We start from the raw sequence: 6979 nt of genomic DNA on the forward strand, positions 1-6979 counted from the left end.
AGATTGCAGGTATGGGTTGGTCCAGAAGTTCATTCTATTCTCATGGCCTCACCTACACACATAATTATGCTGTCACTCCTTTCTCATGAACATATATTTTCCAGGTCTTTTAATGTGTGCTTTTTACTATTTGTTTTGTAAACCATTTGAAATATAAGTAATATCTTTATTCAATAAATAAATAAATAAATAAATAAAAATTGTTGATGTGCAAGTGACACAAGACTGAATAAGACTAGTAAGACTGGAAAGAAGAAGCCCTGATGTTACTCCCTAACTACAACTCTGAATGAGAGTGACCTTATGAGATATCATGGGAACTTTTCTTAACGGTTTTTCTTTTTGCTAGTATTAAACGCATTTCATTTACTAATAAATTTACTAATAAATACTTCTTCCCAAATTAATGAAGTTGATGCAGTGTTTCATATGTTATTTTCATCTGAAATTAATAATCTTGATTTGATCCAAGGCAAGGAGAAGTAAACTGTAGAATTCCTGGAACTAGTTTTGAGCTTCAGCAGTTCTACAGTTTACTTCTCTTTGCCTCCTTTGCCTGAAGTGAGCAACCTCCTCTGAAAATACCGCAAGGACTGGTGATTTTGGAGCCTTACTGTTTTTTTGCTTCCACTCCAGCTAGAAATAGCAAGTGCAGGAGTTCACTACAACAACAACAACAAACAACAACAACAACAAAAGTCAGTGATGTTAAAGGGAAAAGTGATCAAACTTCCAAAAAAGTGATTTGATTGGATCTGTTTCCAAAATATGAGCAAAAATTTACACTGAGTTTGTCCTTGCAATGTCTGGACTCTCAAATTAATTGAGATGTATTTGAGCAGAATATAGTGAGAAGGGAGATCTTAATGAACTGAAGCCTGTTCTCAGAAACAGCTAGCTGTGTAAAGGGAACCCTGTAGTAAAGGTTAAGTGTACACTGTATATTATCATCTTTCTTTCTTTCTTTCCTTTTTTTTTTTTTTTTTTTTTTTTTTAATAAAAGGAAGAAAGAGAAAAAGAAAAAAAAATGTTGTGAAAGTTTAAAAGTATGACCTCCAGAACCAGACATGCTGAGACTGGGCAATATTGAAGCCAGAAACAGAAGGGGTTGGATAAAAGGCTTTGTGATATGAATCTCTGTCTCTCCTGCCCTCAGCAGAAAGGCTTAAATATCTCCTTCTTGGACAAACAGATCAATACAAGCTTTTTAACATCTTCAATGAGAGCTCATTAATGCTCTCATGGTGTCCTCTTTTGTGCCCTGATGACCTGGTGGGAGCCAGGGAAACTGAACTGCAGCTTGGTAATTATCACAGGAATAACACTTCATATCATCTCCTAGTGAAATGTGAATTGTTTTCCTAATTATTCAGGACAGCAGCGAGTGAAAGTGCAAACTAATTGAAAAGACATTATGATTTATTTGAGTATGTGAGATTGGACCTATTAGTTTGAGTTAAATGTTAACCAATAGAATATTTGCCATCTCTTTGAAGAGCTGAGTTCCAGTAAAACACAAGAACAGAAAACTCCAACAGTCACTTTCTTCATTAAGTGTAGTTTATGGATTTTCTTTTGCCATTGGAAGCTTCTCAATGTTTCTTCCTTACAATGCTGGTGTTCAGGCTGTGTTCAAGTTCTTGAGATCTTTGAGAATTTAAGTGATAGGGGTGGGTTGTAAAGTGATGACTTTTCTTAAGACAAATCATGACAGAAGTGAGAGTATTAAGTGATGAATACACCGAATAACTGAATAAATATCCACTTATACAACAGCATGGGTGGAATTTTATAAGGAAGCTGTCCTCTTCTTTGTACAAACTATCTTGTGCATGTCTTTTAACATCAGTTTTAGTCTATGCTGTGTTTCAGTAAAAAAGGGATGAAAAGAAATTTTCAGTTTAAAAAATTTTTTTCCTTAAATTAAAGAAAGTACAGCACCCCCCGCCCCCCAAAAAATAAATAAATAATGGAATAGAAAACTCTAATATAAAATGCTCTGAGCTTACTTGCTACATAGCTTACATGCTACTCTAACATTCAAACTGACCAGTTTGATTGAACTCTTTAGTGGCTGGGGAAGAAAAGAGGTGTTCAGACATTTTAATGAAGTTAGATCTTCTTTAAACACTGAAAATTAGAAAAATCAAACCCTCTGCTTATGTGTGACTTTTAGTCCTGCAAAATTGGAACACTCAGAATCATTCACTCTGTTTGAAAACTGAAGCCACATATATAATATAATAGGTATTTAATTTATATGTTTGCTCATTCAAGCACCTGTCTCAAGAATCTTATTATTGACAATGTAGTTTACTGTAGTGCCAAGCTACTACTACTACTACTACTACTATGTATTAGCCTGGAAATAACACTGTATGCATGGAACTGGGAAAATGCTTTTTATCTTTGTAAATAGTGTGTAATTTTTGGGGTGACCCATCTGTTAGCCTAGGCATGTAATAGCTAATCATGATACAGTGCAAAGACACCAGAACCTACAATTTTTAATTAAAATAAAAATATACAGAAAAAAAAATAAAAGGAACAACAACAACAAAAAAGCTGCTCTGATCTATTTTAGTCTCACTTTATAATCCTGTTTTTAGTGCAAGAATTTAATTATACATATTTTCATCATTTCTTATATTCTGACATATTAATTAAGGATGCTCTAATTCAATTCCTGTGGCACTATTGGCCTACCCTGTAAAAACATTTTCCTGTTTTTGTATAAATACAAAAATGAAGAGGAAGGTAAAGGCAGCACCTCAGTTTGCTGCCTACACGCTGCTGTTCCCTGTCATTGAAATAGCAGGCTAATTATTTTATAAAGTGATAGATTCTCCCATCTGTACAGTGCTTGGTGGCACTACCACTTAATAAAATATACATGGGAAAACAGCAGTCTCCTGAAGTTTCCTGGGCTGAAATGTGTGTTTATCTCTGACTGAAAAGCTATGAAAACAAGGTGAAGTGCCTCACACTTACTATGACTACACATGGTCTCTTTCAGCATTATATACTCTTTGAAAACTTTTTAAGTAGTAAGTAAGGTTTATGGACTCTTATGTCTTCTAGGGTCCTCCTTAAGGCTCTTAGTTATGAGAAGGCATTACCTCAAGGCTAAAGGATATGGCTAAACAACTTGGTTTCTATTGTTTTTGTCACAATGGATTTAACCCTTCAACAAGGAGCCCATAGTATGTCAGGTTCAGTATGCACAGGTGAATGTTAGCAGTAACTAATACAATCATATGATGATAAAGAGTGCACAGACTGCAGTCAAACAAATATCAAAGGCAAAGCTACCATCCATAGCTAGTAGGCCTTCAGAAGCAACGCGCCTAACATTGAATCCAACCATCTGAGACTGCAGCTAAAGTGGATCCACTAGTATTTCTGTTGTGGCTTGTGTCAAGCTAAATGCATGCTGGGTCCATGTCCAAACACCTCAAAATGCACAGGAGAGTTTGGGAGCATCACTGACTAATGAGGGATATAGGCCAGTGTGGAAATTAAAAACAAAAATACTCTGACAAGCACTGAAGGGGACAACAAGGCCCACACGAACACTGACACATGCTCACAAGGGAGAGAGCAGAATAGCCTTGGATTCTTCAGTACTGGCAGGTGAATTAATGTCTGTAGAATTTGCTCAGACTATCATTAACATATGCCTGATAAATATGGCAGTGGGATCTCAAGGTCTCCACTGTAATCCTGCCTTCTCCTTTAATTCAAAAGAAAGTGTTGTACCTTAAAGCAATGCTGACATACAACAATCATTTACCCATCCCCTGCTCCCGTTGAAGGGACATGAGCTGGTTGTGAATCATTCCCTCAAGAAATCTTGACTATTTTTGAATTTCTTAATGTATTTTTATTTAAAGCCTAAATTAGACTTAAGCCAGTGATAGTGTGTCTTGAACCACTTTTGAAAATAAATGAGATATGCTGATGCCAAAATATTGGTAAAAGGGGATTAAGAAGACTAGGCTGCTTTCCACCCCAGTGGCTTTGCGTTACTATTAAGAGGGATGGATTAATATCAGATTTCTGGTATCTGGTTCCTCAGTGATACTGCTTAATTATCCAGATAAGTGATCAGAGTCAAAGCATGAGTGGCAGCACAAATATAAAGAACATCATCGTATATTTTTTTTCCCTAAAAAATGTGTATATTAGTTTTAGTATCATAAAAATACATTCTTAAAGTGCTCATTAAAGTTTAAATTTTAAGTAGTTTTTAGATACTTAGTTTGGGTTAGTCATCCCTTAAAAAGAAAAGTAGCAGTTTATTTATTCATTAACAGGCACAGCCAAGTGGCTCACACTGAAAGACTTCCATTAACACTGGCCTGCTTGTCCCTGTATTAAGCAATTTTTCATACCCAGTCCCCCTCATCAGATTATTCCATATTCTTTCTTTTCACTCTCAAGACCCTGTTGCAGAGACCTTACCCTTGTTGAGGGGGGTAGGCCTTCAAGCTTCCCCTGGCTCACATCAGAGGCTGAAAACATCTGGTCTCCCTGCTCAAGCTGTGGAAGGGAGGACCATGAATTCCCAGGTTGCTTCTAAGCCCTGATCTTCTTTACAGCTCTTGTCTGTGTTAGCCGGTAATTTTATACAACAGCACACTTGATATGCACATGCATGTGCATGCATTTGTGTGACTACCTCTTAACTTTCAACGTAGACAAGTACTTGGATTGATCAGGATCTTAACATGAGAGACAGATTTGGCACTTAGAATTGGTTCAAATAGATTTATATATTTATTTATTTATTTAAGTCCTTTGTTCAAGAATCTCAGATTGGTATCAGACATGATACAAAGAGGAAAAGATGATTTTAGCAAAAGCCCCCCACCAGAAATCTTTTGTGATCTATGCCCAGCCTTCTTAACTTGCCATCAGGGCAGGATTTTCAAGTATTCTGAAACTGAAAGGCAGACTGGAGATTTCTGAGAGGTAATTATTTTCTTGGTACCCTAAGGGCATAGAGGATAAAAGATTCTTACTGGTGTTGTTCCTCTATTCCCTAAGGAATCAGAAAAGAGAACAAGATGTCCATACCCACCAAGCTTAAAAGAAAAAAAAGAAAACAATAACAACAAAACAAACAAACAAAATCCTGCAGGCATTTTGTCCAGAAAAGGAAACACTTAAGGACATAATAGGAATCCAACTCTGAATACAACCTAAACAAGAACTAGAGTTCCAGTTGCATCCCTGACTGCAAGAACTTCTTCAGCCATATATATATTTTAGACCTCATTTGTTCCTAATAAAATTACCATGCCTTTACTATACATTGTAGAACCAGCCAGAATACAGCTAAATTTCATACCACAGAACAAATGTTTACATTTCCTTTCTTGGTGTTCTGCGTTTCAGTCACTCATTCCAACTACAGCAACATCCTCATAGCCCTTCCCTCCAGCTTACCAAGAAGCAGGAGAAATCAAGATGTGATTCAAATTCCCATTTACATTCTACTATTGCAAGCGAATAGCAAAGCAAACAGCACTGATGGAAACAACTGAGTCAAAAAAACAACTGCCTCATCTTTCTGCTTTCTTCTAAGTAGGGTGCTAAAACCTAAGACGACTTGTAGATACAAAAGGGAATTGAAAGTTTTGGACTTGAAAACTCCATACATTATGATAGCAGTCTATATCTCACCCAAACAGTTTCTCACTTCATTCTGTAGGTGGGGAGACTATTCGATGGTGACTCAGAATCAGGAAAGACTCATCATACTGGTTCAAATCTGAGTCTGCGGTGGGAGGAGGATTATTGCTATGGGTCTAGCACCCTCATTTCTGCAACTGAGACAAACTAGAGGCTATAGAAAGCATCTTTTAATGTGCTCAGCGTTTTGCATGGATTTAATGCTAACAGGCCAAAGACAATGTGTACTCACTAAAGAATATGTTCCATGATTGTTGAACAGGCCAGAATGTCAGTAGGCCAAACTAACACAAAAAGAAAAATAAACACAGAGGTGTGTGTGGCAGTAATTCTTGACAACAAGGATATGTCTATATGTAAATATGGGATAGTTTAGATAATAAGAATCCTTTAGTATGTCTTGCTTGTTTTTCTTGCTTTGGATTATTCTTCAAGTTCCATCTGAACAATGCTGAGTTCTTGTCAGAACAGAGTCCTCATCAAATAGGTCAGTTGATGAAAAAGCCAAACCAAAGTCCTTCAAACTGGCACTCATCTGAGCTAATAACATCCTAGGATGACGTTAAAGACCGTTGTACTGTGGAAGGTGACATCTTTTGAAGAGGACATGATTAGTCCTTTGACATCCTTTACCATTTTATACTACTTTCTCTAGTGGGACTCATATGTTCATATGTTATAACTTAACTGCAGCTAACTGCTATTCTCAGTGCCTACCTACATGTATATAAGATTTTCACCTCCAGTTCAACGTGCTGTATATTTTTTCCTTGTAGATAAAGCAATATTATTTTGTATCAAGATATCTGAATCTTGGTGCTAGGAAATTAGTATGTAAACTGAGAAAGGTCTCTGTTCAATCCTGTCTATAGATCAGCTCTGTTCCCATCCTGGATCTTATATCATTTAATCTTGGAAGTAAGGTATTGAATCTTTCCTAGATTTTCACAGATGCTGCAAAGTTTGATGTAGCTGACCAGGACTCTAAAGTGCTCACATTGCACATTCTTCATTCTCAGCAGCTGAAGAGCTTGTGATCCCTTGTGTACACCTCCTCAGTTTCAACATAAACACAAGACCATATGGCTTTACCACACTCCTGAGTCATTAGCTAATGCTACCCCTCAAGAAAATATAGTAATAAATGTTGTAATCAGAATGAATAATCAGAAAAATAGAGAAAAAGTCTGCAACAAGAATTCATGTACTTTTCTACACATCAGCTGGCACTGTCCATTACCTGAGACAGATAGTAAACTAGGCAAATCTTACTCAGTACTGA

The sequence above is a fragment of the Aythya fuligula genome, chromosome 5 (assembly GCF_009819795.1).
Source record: "Aythya fuligula isolate bAytFul2 chromosome 5, bAytFul2.pri, whole genome shotgun sequence".
In the NCBI taxonomy this organism is placed as follows: domain Eukaryota; kingdom Metazoa; phylum Chordata; class Aves; order Anseriformes; family Anatidae; genus Aythya; species Aythya fuligula.